Raw genomic sequence first — 19,195 nt, 5'->3', positions numbered from 1 at the left:
ACATTCATAAAACAGATATTTCAGTTGGCTAGAATATTACTCATTTAAATATTACTTTGCTAGAATTAGAATTATTACAATTAACACTTTTAGGCAAAACTACCAAAATTATGGCGGCAGTTTGTAAAATGAGACGAAATACTAACGAGGCAGTATTTTGTTTTTCAAGATAAGCTGTCAGTATGTTGTTTAATGTGTTGTTGTGAATATATTGATTCACTGTGTGATTTTATTTTCTCTTCAACTGTAATGTTTGAAATAATCCAAATCAGTGTGTCCCTCCCTGAAATCGATTGGACAGCACAACACCAAGGTTTGAGATAATAAGCCAATACCGCGAACGCGCACGAGCCTCCCACGAGTACACTTCAGCAGCAGCATGGGACGTTTTCTCGCGCCCCAACAATAGAGTGGTACGTACCATTATTACCGATTTCAATGGGGACGTTTTCTTGTGGATATACGTAATTTCACACTACTTCTCTTAGAAAGAAAACAAATGTCGCATACGGGTAAAAATCAAAGTGGTTTTATGACGTGAAACCTGATGTAAGCTTAACCGGACTAACTTTATTGCCAATTTCATCAACATTTGCCCAGAGAATCCCTTTGGAAAAAAAGTGGCTGGATTCATCTCCGCCGCCGCCTCTTCCAGCAGGAGTACATTTGATTACGGAGACAGTACAACCATGGATCCGACCCGGGGATTTAAATTTTTGGACACGGTGGCACACTCTGCTGCTCAGTAAGGATGGAGAGAAAATAAGAGGGTTTTTTTTTTCTTCTTACAAACGTATCAGGTAAATAATTTCTTTTTAAATTTTGCACTGCAGTGCATCATGCAAAATGGGACTTTAGTAACGTTATGTTATCGCTATTAGCACAGCGGCAACTTACCGTCATAAAACCGAGTCACCGTGTTGTAACATTAGACTTCAACTGGAGCTGCTCGACTAATAACGGTCTTGGTAATTTAAAACTGCCTGGCCATCACTGACTCCCACGTTTACCCGGTGTACAGTTGACAATTGTGGCAATGAGAACAACGTTAGGCTACCAAAGTGGTCAAAATCCCACAAAGTAGCCTACCTACCAGTAGCATTTTTATTTTTGAATGACTAAAGGAGGAATTGGTAATGGGACCGCTGGGTGATAAATTGCAGCTGCACATCTGCATGAGATCCCGCTGCAGCGTCTTGACATAGTGAGTCTGAAGAATATCACACTAGTGAGAAAAGCAGAGAGCAAATATTTGCAATGCTCCCCAATTAACCCAACGTGCATAAACAAATAAATAAAAAGACGTAGAGTGTGTTTTATTTGTTAGCGAGTTTGTGGAGTGGGCAGTTTGCTACAGTGTCATGAAGGGAACCACGGGCAGTTAATTTTATAAGAATGCATTGATTTGCCTCTGCGAGGCAGAGGAGAAGGAGGACAGGGGTTGGGGTCTATTCCAGCCAGCTTCGTTTGCAGTCATGGGGGGATGGTAAGCCTTCAGCCCAGTGAAAATCATGCTCTGTGAAATCCGAAACCTTCTTTGTACTACTTCAAGTGCAACAAGAAAAGTGGGCACGAGGGGCATCGTCGTTTTGTGACCGCTGTGCAGTAATCAGCTTTTATATGTAGTGACAGCACGAATATGTTCTTTGATACACAGGAGGCCGGCTAATATGGGCTTTGCACTTCATCAAAGTGAGCATATCTTTTCTACAGTCTGTCCAGTTGAGACAAACTAAGAGTTGGGTCTTTGGATTGCTGCAGGTAACTATTGCCTGCTGAGTGGCCAGCAGCATATTTCATGGTTTGCCTCTTTTAAAAATGCAATAGTAAATGTAAGAACAGCCTGTAGTGACAGTGTGGGTTCAGCTTCGTGGTTGATGATGAATGAATCACCTTTAGAAACATCAGCTGCAGAGCTATTGCTAAAAATCCATGTATGCCACTGTGGATGCTGCTTCTGACAGTGGATTAGTGTGCCTCTGATGTGTTAAAATAACAAATACAGAGCGAGGTAAACTAGGGTTTACATGTGATGGCAGGAATTTAATAATTATTCTTTTTTTTTTCTAATAAATAGTGAGGTTAAAAAAAAGAAAGAAGCTATTTATCCTACAAGGCTAGACATCTTGTCCAAATCAACAAATGCAGAGCTCTGTACACTCACATTGCCTTGGCTGTGATTCAGTGGAATGCATAAATAAGACTTAATTCCTCGATTTGATCAGAAGCTGCATTAATAATTAATGCAGATAGAGAAGATGTTGACTCTTTCCAGATGACCTTAAATATTTACCTGTTATATCAAATTAGCCCACATCAAACACACACACACATATATATATATATATATATATATATATATATATATATATATATATATATATATATATATATATATATATATATATATATGAGAGAGAGAAGATCTGTCATGGTCCTGTATGATGGCTGGAGCAGAAGAACTCAACTTCAAGGGAAATACTACTTTAGTCTTGTTCTGATCAACTGTATGTGACCTGAACTGCAGATGAGTAAAATTTACAGTAGTGCAGTGAATGTCACCAAGACTCCAGATGAATGGATATCTTTTAAAAACGTTTAAAAAAAAATCTGTAGGTTAAGAGCATATGGCAGAAACAAAATGGTCTGTGGGCCATTGCAGCTGTTAAATATATCAGCCTGCAGGAGTGGCCTCCAAACTATCACATGACTGAGAACTATAGCCTAGCTTTCATAAGCGCTCTGAGGGATCATGCAGGGACCATTTGTCATATTGTTTGGATTCAGAGCTGGCTTGAGGACATAATCCAGAGACTGTCCCCTAACCACCGGTCTGATTCAGCCTCAGTGGACATGTCTTAAAGGATGTCTGATGTGGTCCAGACAAGAGGCAGTAGTTCAGTTTGAGGCAACTTCTTTTTAAAGCAGGCGACTTTCTGACCTTTATGTTATATGCATGTCTTTTTTGGTCCTGAAAAACGTCATGCCAAGGTGACAAATACACAGTTGAGGGCTCTGTTCACATTGGCCGCTCTTTGATACATGAATATATACAAAAGTTTCTCAGTTTTGCTACAGGTGTCTCCTCAGAATAGAATCGAGCCTATTGCCATTTTATGTTATGCTGTTTGTGAACTTTTTGCTGTGAGGGATGACATTTCATCAGTGTGCACTTCTCGTGCTTTTTTATTTAAATGTGTTTCATAGGCCCTCATGACTGAACAGCCTCCTGTGGAGGCTTTTGGAAGTCTATTATTTGTTGACAGTGCTCTGATCCTCTGCCAGTCTTTGACTTTCTCATGCTAGCAAGAAATCTCTTTCTCCTCTGCTGTCTTTTTTTAGGGTCTTTCTTTTTGGTCTTTCTCCTCAGAGGAGGAGAAGGGTGATAGGGGGACGCAGAATGACAGGGGGCATAAGGAAAGAGTGTGTAGAAAGAGAAAGGAGGGGAATAGATGAGAGTTAAGTGAGTGATGGGTGCCTGGCATGAAGAGGCGAGAGGAGGTGGTGGGAGGAAGGTGGGCTAGGGATTCTGGGAAAGGCAGAGAGCGCAAAAATGAATGCGAGTGTGCGTAATGTGTAATGCCAGCTTACGTGCCATTTAGTTGAGCTACAGGCAGCCCTCCTATCTCCCAGCTGTTAGGATCCTCCAGAGGGCCCAGCACACAGGAGCTATTGTTCTTCTTGGCCAGGCCCACAGCTCTATAATACTGCTTCTGTCTGCAGTGTGAACTGGTCTGACAGAGAGACACCAGTGCACGGTTAAGCCTCCCTGACTGGTGCTCCTTGTGTCTTACTACCACTGCCTCCACCACTTCCAAGAGTTTACACCAACTGCCTCACTGTATTTCTTTAACCATTTCTTTTTAACTTGCTTTTCTTCAGTAGGGGATGCTGTCCACGTTCTCTCCTTTATTAATTTTTTGCTTTGCTTCCATGTCTTAATCCAGTCCTCGGTCAAACTCCAGGGATGGAAGTTGTCATAGTGTGCCTTAACTCAGGACTTACTGTTGTGCCTCATGGCAGATAATGTTTTGCTTTCTTTCAGTGATGCCACCCTGGAACAAAGGTAGAACGCCATTTTCAGAAATAAAATACATTACTTCTATTGAGAAGAAAGGCTTAATATCTCCAAAGATATATAAAATCCAAAATTTTGATCACAGAGCACCATAACTTGATCTTTAGTCTTAAAAATCTGCTATACCATGTCTTTTATAAATCTGGCATAGTAAGTAACTCTCTGCCTTTTGTCTTTTATCTTCACACAAGGGAGGAGAGGGTGTTGACAGGCTTTCTTAGAGTTGACAAGGTAACTCTGAAAAAGACTTGCCTGATAGTGCCAGAGGGACAGTCAACTGGACAAAAAGAAAGATATCACAACTGAGTTTAAGGGTACCCCTTTCCCATCTGTAACGATCTGTTATCTGTCTTTCCGTCATCTAAAGCTGAATGGAACACAAGGCGTTATTCCCTTCAGTTTATTTGCCTTCGTTATATCTACACAGCACGCTGTTGCTGCCACAGCTGCACAGTGTTTAAACACATGCAAGAGTTCTCTCATTCACTACATCACTTGAGGCTCTGACGAGTTTTAGAAAGGATTTGTCTTGAGTTGAGACTGTATTTCATATCTGTCAGATGCAGCTTGAGGAATAGGAAGTGTATGTACGTGCTGTCTTAGCAGTCTATGGTACAGAGCTGATTAAAAACAAAAACAAAAAAACAAGCAAGTAAATAAATAAATAAATAAAAATATAAGGAAAAAAGGTTGAAGGCTTGAAATTCTGGCTAAAAATATTTTGTCAACTTCCAGCTCATAGAATAACAATCATGAGGTCTTTTCTGGGCTCACATGCTTCAAATTTAATAAAGAATCCTCTTTGGACTTGACATAATAGCCACGCATTTGGGAAATGGAGCACCATGGTGTCCCATGACTGACCTGGCTTATTCTGCCAGCTGAAAGCCAAAATCGCTACACAATGGGGTAAACTGTGGACGGTTGAAGCCACTCCCCTGGTGTCAAGTGTATGTTTGGAAGGTAAATGTAGTCTGATCCCTTTCTCGGCACAATGTAGGCTTCATCTGCTTTAGGAGCAAACTGGATACACGGTTCTCCCTGGGAACTTTAGGCTCAGAGACTAACAGTGTTTGTATTTGTGCGTATATGATGTCCAGAGTTGGGGGTTTTCTAGGCGTTTATATTGGCAAAGCAGTTAAATTGTAAGTTGCCTTTTCTCAATTTAGATCACCATTTATTTTTTTCTGCCTTGTTTGCTACCATTAGTCAGTGCTGCTTTCTGACTTCAAAACGATCTCCTCAGCTGCACTTAGAGCATGTGCATATTTGAATGCATTTGAATATTCAAAGTTAGGCAAAATAGAGCCATAATGTTTCACAAAGAATAAAAATATAATCTCTTCTGTTTTACCCGTCTTCCTCATTTTGAATACGTGTGTTCTTTTTCTGTCTTGATTTCAGCCATATCTTCAGTCTCCTATTTTTGCCCATTTCACTGATTGGTTCTTATTGAGCTGGAATGGTCATTGTGATCATGTGCGATGATTGATGGAGGCTGAAAAATGGAAAGCAAAAGCACCTTTATCACAGCCACAGCTTGAATCTCTCTTGTCAAGACTTAGTATGTCTGTGTTCAATTACAGATGCACCGAATTTTCATCAGGATTTTCATAAGCACTCATTATTCTTCTCTGTTTCTCTCCCTGTGGTGGAGCAGGGAATACGTTACCATCAAGAATAACGAAGAAAATAAGAGATGCAGATGAGATTTTCTCTTGGGCGTATTATGTTTTACACAATTTCTTTAGATCTAGTTCAGGATTATTGTTACCCTGAAGACTACCATGTTTGTTAGAAGTGCTGCTGCTATAAAAGATCTTAATATTATAAAATGTTATTTAAATAGTAGTCTTTAAAAGAGGAAAACAAAGCCATGGCTAATAAAAAAAATGCAAAAAGGGATGGAGGAAAATGGTGGGAAAAGAGGACACAAATGGAGCAGTAACCTTAGTGTACACCTTCAGTGTGTTTGTCCACTGTTTCACAGCAGGGGTGCCTGTGCACACAGGCAACTGCTGCTTTCAATTAGAAGCCAATATTTGGCTGTTCATTTACAGCTCGCAGCAAGGATCCAGCTCTGCTTTGATTTGCATGAGGCCCAAGTACAAGGCTTGTCTGATTTGCACTGGATGGAAGCCCAGCAGAGGCTGTGAGTGTAAGCTGCTCTTCCCTCTCAGATGGGACGATCGGAAGTGGAGGCTCGCCTTTCCTTTTGTCTCTGATGGTTAGCAGCAAATGCCAAATTCAATTAAATCCTCTGCAAGAAACCTCCTATTCAGTAACCACTTCATCTTTTTTTCTTTCTTTTTTTTTTAAATACATGCTTATCATAAAGCGATTCTGTCAGTCCTCCAGCACAAAAACTGCTCCAGAGCAGGGGTCAGATGGAGTTTAGGCATTTGTTACTGGCTGTAGGATAGGGCGTCAATGTGTGAAGGTTTTGCTTCAGTAGAATCCTATATGCTGTAATTTTCCTGTAAAATTCATTGCTGTGGCCAGAGGAAATATGGAGGTAGTTATTGATTGTGATTATCTACTGTCAGGCCTCTCTAAAGTAGAGTAAAATGTATCTGATATGATGCTGAATCAAAGTCATTCTAAACTGCCAAGCCATGGGAATGGTCTGAGATGCAGCAGTTGCTTACATAACAGTCTTTCATTTATAGACACATGCCCACAGCTAAGAGCGTGTCTAGGCTCACTGTTATGTAAGAAAGGGAATACGTTACCAGATGTATATGAACATCTCTAATGTTCATATACATTAGAGATGATACATCTTGAGATAAGTTATGTTTCTAGACTAACATTACCAGTATGGATTATTTATTAGTTGTACATCTAGAGCAATAGGTGGGGGATCAATGTGTGTGTTTTTTGCTTTTGTATCACACCTGACATCACGCATATCCTGGTGCATTTTTATTTATTTATTTTTAAACATTTAGTGCTGTTGAGTGGGTCACAAGATGGCCGATGTGTGAATGTGATTCATTGCCTCAGAGGTCAGAGTGTAGCCAGCCAGTGAGCTGTAACTGTGAACTGTCATCCGCTTGACATAGCTACTTACTACTCCGCTGTTTTTATGATGCAGGACACTGATGGCTATGGTCTGCCCATTGCAGAATTAGTTTGAGCTGAGAACACAAAAATGCAAATAGGACTGTGGCAAAAAGAATACTGATGACAGTTATTTCAGTCGGTACTTTAAGCTGAAACCTCTAATGTGTTCTAGTTCCACGCCATTAATATAGTGAATGACATAACAGATTGTGCTAGCTCACCACGGCAGGAAATTCTGCTCTTTTCCTGCTGCAGAGAAATGTTAATTTTGTTTGTCGTGTTGCAACTGGCTGGTTGACAGTTCCTAACTTTATCAGTACAGTATGCATTTCTATTCAAAATTACTTGCTCTGTCAGTTGCGTTTCCATTGCATACCAATATCAATAGAATACAGTCAACATGGCAGTCAGTAAATCTGCCATTTACACAGGTATAAAGTAAGTTCTTAGAAGGTACTTTCATATTACACCTGAATCCCAACTCTCTTCTGCTATACCTTTATTAAAAACAAAACAAAACATAATTCTAGCACCACACCTCCCCATTACATGAATAAAGGCTCTTTGAAGACCTTAAAGGCTACCTTTTATCCCTTTCTATATTTTCTGTGATATGTATACTATTAAGGTTATTTACATTTATATTTGGATTAAACATGGCCAAAGTTTCAGATAAACTGAGGGAACACCATGCACACCATGGATACGGTAAATAAGAATTATTTTGAACTGTGAATCATGCAAAGCTGCCCTAAAAGTATCCGAATAAAATGATGGGACTAGAAATTAGATCAATGGGTTCACTTTAGCAACTTTATTTTTTTTTTTCCCCCATAAGTGCACAATGAAAATAAAATGCATTCACTTTATCTTGCCATCTAGGGTGTAGATGCAGTGTACACCCCAGATGGCAGGTGTTCAGGCTAGTGCACCAGTTGGATAAATAACATACATATATCTGGAAGGTTTTTGTTGCCGCCTGAAATTTTACTCCCAAATTTAAAGACGTTTGCGTGCCTTTATTCCAACCTATTGGTGCAAGGTGTAAATTCAAATTCAGTAGCACAATGGTCACATTTAAAAACTGTCACAGAAATACATACGGACCACATGAAACATCCGTGATAACCTGGAAAAGTTAGTTCTGTGAACGGTGGCATGTGGACTGCAGTAATAATGGTCCTGTTGTTTTGCAGGAAAGGTTATTCAGCCCTTGTTTAGGCTCTAAAGCAATCCATAATGGCAAGAGCCAAAAAAAAGAGTCAATCGCTGGGATGGTGGGTGATCACTTAAGGTGCTCTCTGAGTATTAAATTTGATGAAGATTTTCTGTCATAATCTGCACTCCCTTCTGAGCTGCAGATTATGACATATAGGAGATGGGTATTCACCAAAGAATGTTGTCTGCTTGTGTTTGCTTAATCAGCCTTATAGCTGGTTAAATGCCAGGTCATTATTTGGATTAGCATAGCGTGAGCTGCCTGGAGGAAAGCCATCCTCCTCTATCTAAAGAGTAAAGAGGCAGCCCACATAGGTCCTTCCTGGAGTGTAGGATAAGGTCAAAGAACCATTTTACTTTAGTGTGTTTGGTTGTATAAATGCTAGCGGCATCTTGAGGCAGAAGTCTAGTTTGCGTAGCCTCAGGAGGACAGATGGGTGCTGACAGACAGACCTGGCCTCGGCACTTGGCCTGCTGGAAAGCTTTTTTCTTTTTTTCCCTTAGTTTGTCTCGCCTTCTTCATTACAAGCTTCCTGTGTGCTTCCTGTCTCACTCACACCTCTCATCCACTGCCTCTCACATATATATTATATTCCTCTCTGTCGTGTCCTACTTTACATAAGCAGAAGCTGCACATTCACTGCTGACTGCTTTCGGTGAAGCTCATGATTGCTGGTTTTGCGGTCAACATTAAGTCGTAGTTGTACATCAGCCATGTCTGAAGGATTGATCAGATTTAAAGTGAGTGCAAGGAAAGGTGACAGAGAGTAACGGTAACAGAGAGGAAGCAGAAGAAACAAGGGCACATGTTGCCTAGAGCTTTATATATAATTTTCCCAATGCATAATTAATTTAAAAAAAAAAAGAATATTTGTAGTTTTTTTTTTTCAGCCAATTGAGCTATTTAATTCGTTTAAGTTATTTAATTTAAAAGCTTATTTTAAATTGCCACTATACTACCATCAAGGTCTTAGTCTAAAGCAGGGGTGTCAAACTCAAATACACAGTGGGCCAAAATTCAAAACTGGAACAAAGTCGCGGGCTAACTTTAATATTTATTGAAAATAAGAATGAATCTTTTCTTATGGACTCAAATAAGTTTTGCTGGAAAACTGAATATGGAACAAGCAAAGCTTAATACTAAACAATATATATATATATATATATATATATATATATATATATATATATATATATATATATATATATATATATATATATATATATATATATATATATATATATATATATATATATATATATATATATATATATATATATATATATATATATATATTAGCTGTATAATACCAGTAGGCCAGCTTTAATAGTAATTTGGTATGGCTTCGCGGGCCAAATGTAATTAGGCTGCGGGTCAAATTTGGCCCACGGGCCAGAGTTTGACACCTATGGTCTAAAGCATGACTAGTTTAATTGCCTTCATTAGAACCTACATGCTTACTTGGTGAGTTGTTTATTGTATTTAGCTGTTGCAAACACCTGACAGTTACCTTCTCACTTTCTATAGACACCTGCAACAAGCAGGGGGGAATCAAGTTTATTTCACGGTTTTCATAACATTATTTTTCTGATTTAAATTAAATAAAATTAGTTCCTATATAAGTTAAACCATATTAATCTTTAAAAATGTATTTAATTAATTCAAGTTATCAAATTTAAAAGATAAGTTTATATTGTCAGTGTATTACTATCACGGTTTGATTCTAAAAGAGTCACTGGTTTCATTGCTTTCCTTAACACTAACATGCTTACTTCGTGAGTTGTTGTATTTTGTTGTTGCAAACCTGTCACCCTTAGGTTTATCATTCATTGACAAGGTCAAAAATCCCATTTCCTGATTTATTTATTTATTTTAATTTTTAATATCAAAAAAGAGAGTGGAAACAGAGTTGTTCACACCTTATTATTGTTATTGTTATTATTGTTTTTTTTTCAATGTTCAGATTTTTTTTCCTTGCAACTGAAACAGAGAGCATATTAGAGATTGGAATCGAGAAGCGGTTCTTGTAGAAAACCAGTTCATAGTAGTTCAATTCCTTTGAATCATTAGCCTGCCTGTCTATTGATCCTGCTTATCAGTTCTTGCACTCTCACTATAATCAGCTGTTTTCAGTTCGAAAGTCAGAGGAGGAAAATAGCGAGGCAGTCTAGAGCATGGATATGCACGTTTATGTTTATTGCACAAAAGGGCGAGATAAATGGTAACGTGGTAAAGTAGAAAACTGCATCCAGGAAAGAAACGACCGCATTATGCTGCTAACACAAGTTTGTTTTTTTGCAAGCATCTACTAGGTCGGCATGCTAAGCTAAGCTAGGCAAGAACCCAGAGTAAAAGCTTAGTGATTGCCGACCCCAGCAGCCAGACCCTTAACTTAACAAGTAACAAACAGATGAGCAGTCAGGCTGTAGCCTCTCTTTCTACCTGTTCCCTTTTCTAAAGCAGATTCAATGTGACGGTTGCTTTTTTGTGCTTGTTTTCATCTTTGCTTTGTGCGGTTAGGTTTGTATTCTACCAGGAGAAAGATCTTCGAGATGTGTGTACTCATTAGGAATTTGTGTTGGTCAGTGCGGTTGTAGCCTCAGGTTTAAATGGCGATTATGAGATGGCGTGTTTCAGCTGTTTTAAAGAGTAACATGAAAGAGCAACATGAAAGTAATTTAACAAGTACTATAACAAATTACATTTTCCCAGGAGTAGTTAAGTGACGTACTGCATTACCCTTAAGAAAAGCGTTTTGTGTAATATGTGTAATGATGACTTTTTTTGAGTAACGACTCTAACAGTGATCACAACAAACAGGGGAAATACCTCAACAAACATGCAAACCTTTGACGCACAGCATGCAACTAATTTGCATGAATATAATTTCCTTATTGCTGCTTGGCAACGGTGGTTATTCTCAAAATGGAGCCGGTGAGAACTTAGTCTGGAATCAGTTGCCAGTGTTCTCGGCTCTTACTGGTGACTGGCCAGTCAGCCTCCCTGATCTTCTCTTTCATGCATGTGCAATATGGGCACAGCACCATAAGCTCGCTCACAGCCACATGCTAACATGCTAGCATGTGTTAGCATTTTCTTCACTGTAAAAAGGCACAAAATTTGCCAAAGTAAACACAGGCAGTAGTTGGTGCCGTTCTAGAAAATTTTCCACTAACCATCAAGCTGTTCAGTCGAAATGCTGTTGAGAGAGTGCATTAACTTGAATGTCTTATTATTCCTTGCAAATACCCAAATTTTGCTTAGTTATAGAAAATAGAAGAAACTTATTTCCCCGGGCTTTGATTTGGATCACAAATTATTAAAATGCATTGGGGAGTTTAACGAACCTTGTTCCTGAGTCTGAGCTTACTTGATTAATATATGTAGTGTATTTACTGCAAGGGGCCTCTTTTCCTGAATTTCTCCTGCATATCTGTTAAGGGGCGGAAGACACTTCTATGTTTGCAAAGTGAAGGGCTCTTATGTGTGGGAGGGAGAGCTGGACTATTAGTTTAGCTTAGGAAGTGCTTATCTAGTAGCAGAGGAGCATCGAGAGCTCTGGGTTGTCGAATGATGCAGTGGTGACTATGATTGACAAGGGCAGGGTGTCTCAGATATCCTAACACACACACACTCTCAGGGGTGCAGTGATGAGGAGGGTGGCAGAGAAGCCAAAGTTTGACCAACCGTAATAGATAATAAAGAATCGTGTGGGAGCAGAGATAACGGCTACTATAGATTGTCTCTTTCTTATTCGTCTGTTACTTTTGCCTGTGTAGACACGCACGCACACACACACACACACACGCAAGCCTCACTTATTGCGGCTGAGGAGACTAGAGGCTTGAAATATGCCCACCGATAAGAAGAGAAAAAAACCCCCAGAAGCAAACAGGTAGAGGGAATACGCAAGTCAGGGGCTTTCTACCTGTCGGAAGAATTGGATTTTGCTTCCCTTTCAAGATGTGCCAACAGGAGACGAGCAGAGAGCCTCACAATGCCTGGTGACAGCCAAAAGAAAGAGGGAGAAAAGGGACCAAGAGGTGCTTTGTCTCCCTCATCTTTGTACCATTGTCACCCGTATTGCTTTCTCTAGAGACAAGAAACTGGATTTTTTTTTTTTTTTGATCTAATGATCAAATCTATATGGATGACTTGTGTGTGTATGTGTGTCCATGTGTGTGGATGCAGATGGAAGACAGGATTGTGTCTGTAGACCAGCATGCACACAAGCGCTCCTATTCACTGAATATAGTGAACTGAATCATGCAGACACCTTAAGTAACAGTCTGCCATAATATAAAAATGTCTTCTCATTGCTTGGAAAAACTGCCTGGTAAGCCTGGAGATTACCATTATTCAATGTAATGACAGAGTAAGTGAATGACCAAAGCCTTAATTGAGTCAAATCTTCTATAGTACTGTTAATACAAGCCTGTTAGACCACATTTTATAATTTGCTTTAGCTTCTTCTTTTTTTTTCTGTAGAGATTCATTCTTTCTTCCCACCCAGTTGTCTAGATTAGCATCTACCATTTTGACTTGCAGAGGGATTTTAAAATCGTCCAGGATTAAATGTGTGCGTGTGCATAAGGTGGAGGAAGCCAGTGTGGTGGTCATGAGATATCAGAAGGCACAGGTCAAAAAATGCCTGCGGCTGACCTGTTGACCCCTAATGAGCAAACTGTTTCTATATATGGAAAAGGGCCTAAAGGGCAGTGACTGGCCTCTGCCTTCTTGGCTGCTACTGTAGGACCACCTATTACTATCATTTTTTAGGTTTAAGATATGTATTTGATACTGTAGTTTATTATATCCTTTTGTTTTACATCTGTTTAATGACTAGTTACACTTTCAAGGTGCTCAATTAGTGTTTGACCCAAGTCATACTGACCCATGTGGCTCTTTGTCGTTGTTTACACAAATGCAAGTCAGCAGTGAGAAACAGAGATGGGCAGTAATCCGATTACTTTTTCAAGTAACAAGTAAAGTAAGGGATTACTATTGCAAAAAAGGTAATTAGATTACTGCCACTTTCCCGTAAGCACGCTGCATTACTAAAACCGTGATGATTTTTTTTTTATTTTTTTTTTTGCAAGTGTCTCTCATGACAGTGACGTAAGCGAGTGCGATTTTCATGGCAACAGCTGTGTGCAGATCAACAACGGATAATATATCGAGTGCGGGAGAGAGTATGAGCGTGCAGCATTTAAAGCGTGGAAGTACTGACCTTACTTTGAGTTTGATTCCGTAAAAAGTGACAAAAACATTAGCGTCCGCTGTTCACTGCGTGGGAAGAAAACTTATTTTTACAGCTAAAAAAACCCCTAAATGTCCGAGCAAGCACAGAGTACGCTGCCACGGAGTGGGAAATTCACAGACAAACTCGCGGATTCTTCAGTAATTAGTTACTGATTACTTTTTTCAAGTAACGTGACCAACACTGGTGAGAAATGCATTATGTTACGGTGTCAAGTAACTTGACACTTCTTTTTGGTAAGTCAGTTAAATTATATTTAAACACTGATTATTTATTTCTAAGTCACAATTAGACTGACAGTAGGGGTGGACTCAAAATTATATCAAGATATTTAAAGGAAATGTGCAATATTGATATTCATGATGAAATTTTAAAAAATGGTGATGTTTTATTGGGGAATGCAGTTGTCAAGCAGAAGCATTTATTTGTGCAAGCAAAATGAAGTGTATTTTCCAGAGCTGTTGGAGAAGTATGTTGCAAATTTGCATTACAAACAACTCAGTTTGAGACTGGCAGGAGACACAGGGTTGTGTTGGGAAGGGCATCAATTCAATAAATTTTGTTTATATAGTGCCAAATCAGTCATCTCAACACCCTTTATATTGTAAGGTAAAGACCCTACAGTGATACAGAGAAAACCCCAACAACCAGATGACCCGCTATGAGAACGCACTTGGTGACAGTGCATTCTCATAATGGGAAGAAAGCTCTGGAAGAGCCAGGATGAGGAAGGCAACATGCTGCAACATGCCTGATCTCAGACATCCCTGGCTCATCTCATTGTTTGTACTGGAGGACGTGAACACTTGGGGTCGCAATGTCATTGCTGTGACACTTTTATTTCACATATAAATTTGATATGACATGGCACAACACTAGTTGACCGTCCCTGGTTTTGGTAAGCTACAGTGTGAACAAAGAGGATGCAGCTCATGGCATGCTTGCTTGAGGAATGTATCATTAGAAAATGTTATAGTTAGCTGAATCAGTTAGAGCTTGCTCAAATGAGCACTTGATATCACCCCAGTGGTCAGCCCTGCTGTTCTGTACCACTGGTGCCGCCTTAAGCCTCCTCACAGCAAGGGCATCTTCACTAACCATCATTGTTCTGGTCTCCAGGCGCCATATTCTCAGAATCATCTCTCATGCACAGATACAAACACTGACATTGCACACAGCCACAAGACAGCCCATGAGAGGTCTGCACAGCTGCTCTGGGCACTGTCTGATCGGTCTAGTTTAGACCACAAATCTGCCTTGATTTCCCTCTTGCTTCTCTCATATAACCATTTCGCAATTCCTGCCAAATGCTACTGGGTTCGTTGAATGGTCTTGAATGGATGTTGCTATTGTTGTATTCACAAACACATTGGTTCATGGTAGGTGTGCCTTGTGCGTGCATGTCTCAGGTTGTCTCAACATATGAAATCTGCATAGGAAAAAAATTATGGAACTGGTTGTTTTGTTTGGTTTTTATTATGTAAATTTAAAAAAATTATTTATATAAACTTTGGAAGTTAAAGACTTTTTTTTTGGCCTTATTTAAACACATCTCACTGTACTCAAGGCAGTGGTGCAGGAGAGACTGACTGAAATACACTTTGCCTCCAAGCTGTTTTACAAACCTCCTCTCGTCTTTTCAGTCTCAGACCATGATGCATTCTTAGATGTAGATCAAAGGGAATTGACAGAAGAACAGTTCAACTATAGTGTGCTGAATTTGGACTTTTGCACCAGAGGTAGGTAGATAGAGGTGTGATGCAGTGATCAACATGAAAATGTGAGTGCTTAAGGCGCAGGCGCAGCATAGCAGGGTGCCATATCTTGTGATTCATGTCACTTTATTTTGAGAATAACTGCTTCTGACTTGTTCTCCCCCTGGGGTATTTATTTCAGTCAAATGAATGTGAATTGGTATGTTGTACAGTACTGAATAACAATGCCTACTGTACTGCAATATATGAGAAAAATTGCAGTATCAATGAAATATTAGCTTCTACTGTCCAGATTTTTTTTTTTACTTCTCCTCTCTGCCCTAGAACACAGAGGCCCTGTTGTAGACTCAGGGATTGATCTCAATGAGAAAAGATGATCTCTCTCCTTCTCCCCTGATACCACCCACACAGCTTTTTCTTTTTTCTGCCGCAAGCATCCCCCTCTCAGCCCACCTCATATTCCCCCCTTTTTCTCTTTCTCTCTTTGTCTGGAGACCCTCTATTTCTGAACAGAGCTCAGAAAACTTTAAACTTGCAGAAGAAGTTATGGTTCTTCTGTGAAAGTCTGTCCAATTTTATTCATAAAGAAGATACCTTAAAAAGGGCACACCGCTATACATGAGCTATACATTGCGTGGTACTGTGTACAGTACTCTGCAAAGGTCTTGAGACATCCATTTTCCTAGAATAGCAGCAGTGAATTATTGAAACATGTGAAAACATAAATGGATTTATGGTATATAAGGCAAAAACAGTTTGAACAATTCTAATAAGCTTAAGAGTGAATATTTGGCATGACCACCGTTATTCTTCAACTCAGTTTGAACTCTCTTAGACAAACTTTTTTATATTTTCTTTAAGTATTCATCAAGGCTTTCTCCAGGCTTCTTGAAGGACATTCAAAGATGATCGCACACTGCTTTAATAATGTTGAAGTCCAGGCTTTAGGAAAGGCAACTCATGGCATATGTTTTTTTTCTGTTCAGGTAAGTTTTTAATCCATAGGCATCATTGTCATTCTGAAAAATAAAGTTGTTGCCAGTCAGACACTTTGGCATTGTATGAATGATCAAAGAAGATCCTGTTTTGTTTTGTTTTTTTGTTCAAAGTCCAAAGAAAAACTTTGAAAGACCCTCAAAGTCTAGAGAACTATTTCTCAAGACCAAATGAAAAAGTCTGCCTCCTTGGAAGCAACATATAAAGATAGGAGGTTCGGCTCAAAACTTTTGCACAATATTGTTTTTAAAGAAACCATGTCAGTCTTCTTTCACAAAGAATCTTCAAAACAAAACTATGAATAGTGAAGATGGAGTAAATATAATGACTTGGCATACATTTTTTTTAAAAAATATAACAGCATGACAAAATGCACAAAAAATAAAACTATTTTTCAAATTTGTCATGACTTTATTTCTTAGAAAGCTAATGTATGACCTTTTAATTTTTTTTTTCTAAAGAGATTTGGATTTGCCATTTGAGAGACAGTCTTGCTCTCCCATTCCACAAATTGTGCAGACGTCAAGGACGACGCCATAGCAGATGTTACCATCAGTGAGTGATTTCATTGTCTGAAACTGAAACATAAAAAGACTGTAAAAGAATATTAAAATTATGTCTTTAGTACAAGAAGAAGAGTTCAAGAAGTCACAAAAAGAATGAGACCAACACTAGAGAAGATGAGAATAAGCCTTGGTGTTACAATGACATGCTGAAAAGAAATAAAGCAGCACCTGGGTTTCTGAACCGAAGGGAACTGCTTTACTTGACCAGTAATCTAGTAAAGCAAGAATCTGTTGGGTGGGTGGGTGTCTCTGTTCTTCACTTTTCCCAACAATTGATCCATTTCTCACTTGGCATCTGTCTTGCTTTTGATCCAAGGAAGTGCGATGTCGAGTTTGAAGTTGTTTGGATGTCTATATTTTGGCTAAATGTTGTTTACTGTGACACTTTTACAACAGTCAGAGATGCAGCTTGTGAAATGGCATGACACTCAACCGTATGGCACACCAGCCCGTAAGGGGACCTCCAAGGGCTGTCAGACTTCACCCCACAGCATTGTGTATCGAAATGTGACAACCAAACTGAGCCCGAGGTGCCAAAAGTAGTCCAAATGCGTGCTGTGTGAGAATAAATGTTAGCCTATGTGTGGAAAACCAGGCCAGATAATGTTTTATATCTGGATTGTAGTTCAAGAGTGTTGAGGATTCCAACCAAATATTGGTAGGTCTAATCAGTGGTGTGTTTTGTTGACAGCTGGACTGTTCTGATCTAGCTTTTTCTTGAACGAGAGCTGCACTAGTGAAACATAAAACAACAGCTCTTGCTAGGTGTTGATTATTTTTTATGTCATTGTCATCTTATTGCAACATCACTGTTATTATTTAGGAAATCATAGAGTTAGTCACTCCTACAGAGCTGAGCCTATCATCACTAAAATGTGACGTTTGGAGACCATCCAAACAGATGAGAATTGATAAGAATGTTGCGATTCCAATTCCATTGTTGATATAATTTATCAGTCACCACCATCTCTACGCAGCACATCAAAGACATTACATTGTTACACTGATACAACTTATGTGTCGCTTAGTCGAATGTTTGTGCATGTTAGAGGTATTTCCCCTCTTTGTTGTGATGTGTGGGGTCATTACTCAAAAAAGGTAAAGTAAAAAAGGTATGGGGCGATCGTGGCTCAAGAGTTGGGAGTTCGCCTTGTAATCGGAAGGTTGCCGGTTCGAGCCCCGGCTTGGACAGTCTTGGTCGTTGTGTCCTTGGGCAAGACACTTCACCCGTTGCCTACTGGTGGTGGTCAGAGGGCCCGGTGGCGCCAGTGTCCGGCAGCCTCGCCTCTGTCAGTGCGCCCCAGGGTGGCTGTGGCTACATTGTAGCTTGCCATCACCAGTGTGTGAATGTGTGTGTGAATGGGTGGATGACAGGTTGTGTAAAGCGCTTTGGGGTCCTTAGGGACTAGAAAAGCGCTATACAAATACAGGCCATTTACCATTTACCATTACACATATACAGAACACTTAAAAGTAATACAGTACATTACTTAATTACACCAGGAGAAAGACATTCGTTATATGACTCGTTACGTTACTTTTATGTTACTCTGTAAAATGATCTGAAACACACTGTCTCATAATAACCATTTAACAATATAAACCTACAGGCTACAGCCCCACACACCAACACAAATCCCTATCCGCATGAGAACATGTATATCTTTCTCTTAGTATTTAAGTATGAACCCAAAGCCAAGAGCATAAATCAAAAATTAAAACCAGCACAAAGGGACTTCAAAGCGTCGTCACGGTGATTCGACTGTAGAAACATGACCAGGTAGAAACAGAGGCTGCAGTCTGACTGATCATTAGTTTATTACGTGTTGAAGTTCAGCAGTGGCTGGCTTCACCGTGAATGGCGGTTCAGCATTTACTCAGCTTTAACTTCACTTGGCTAGCTTAGCGTTTGCGTGCTAGCTGTGCAGGTGCTCCTGCTTTACCAAGGCACTCGTCCTTTTTTGCAATTAAATTAAAAGTAATCTCCATATCCACACTGTAAACTGTGCCACTATTTTCCTCCGTCACAGAGGAGCAAGATCGTAGCAAGAGTGCAAGAACCGATAAGAGAGATTGAGAGGCAGGCAGACTAACGGTTCCAAGGAATCGGACTACAGGGAAGTGGATCTCTACAGGAACTGGCTACCTACTAATGGCCAGTCAATATTAAGGCAACAAAAACGTAAAATTAATCGGGTCAAATGCCTTTTATTTTAATGTCTAACGTTTTCTCACTCTCCAAAGTGAGAAAATGGTTTTGATTTATTTATTTTGCCCTCCCAACCAGCTTTTAAG

The 19,195-nt window shown here is 39.5% G+C and overlaps 1 protein-coding gene across 4 annotated transcripts in view; it reads left to right on the top strand.

Moving 5' to 3' along the window:
* The first annotated feature begins 351 nt into the window (after window positions 1-351).
* wasf1 (WASP family member 1) overlaps window positions 352-19,195 on the top strand; it is a 63,482-nt gene continuing 44,638 nt past the window's right edge. For 2 of the 4 annotated variants that reach the window (XM_086264123.1, XM_086264122.1), the window contains exon 1: window positions 437-800. The gene's annotated coding sequence lies outside the window, so the exon portion shown is untranslated. Of the gene's footprint in view, window positions 414-434; window positions 801-19,195 lie in introns of those variants that run through there. The other 2 variants (XM_086264121.1, XM_086264120.1) reach the window with 2 other exon arrangements.

This window comes from Aulonocara sp. 'chitande type north' Nkhata Bay, linkage group LG15 (assembly GCF_057382095.1).
Source record: "Aulonocara sp. 'chitande type north' Nkhata Bay isolate Kocher_YH1m ecotype deep benthic linkage group LG15, A_spYH_male_GT1.1, whole genome shotgun sequence".
Taxonomy (NCBI): Eukaryota; Metazoa; Chordata; class Actinopteri; order Cichliformes; family Cichlidae; genus Aulonocara; species Aulonocara sp. 'chitande type north' Nkhata Bay.
The sequence above is the reverse complement of the archived record's forward strand: the minus strand, read 5'-3'. Positions and strand labels throughout refer to the sequence as shown.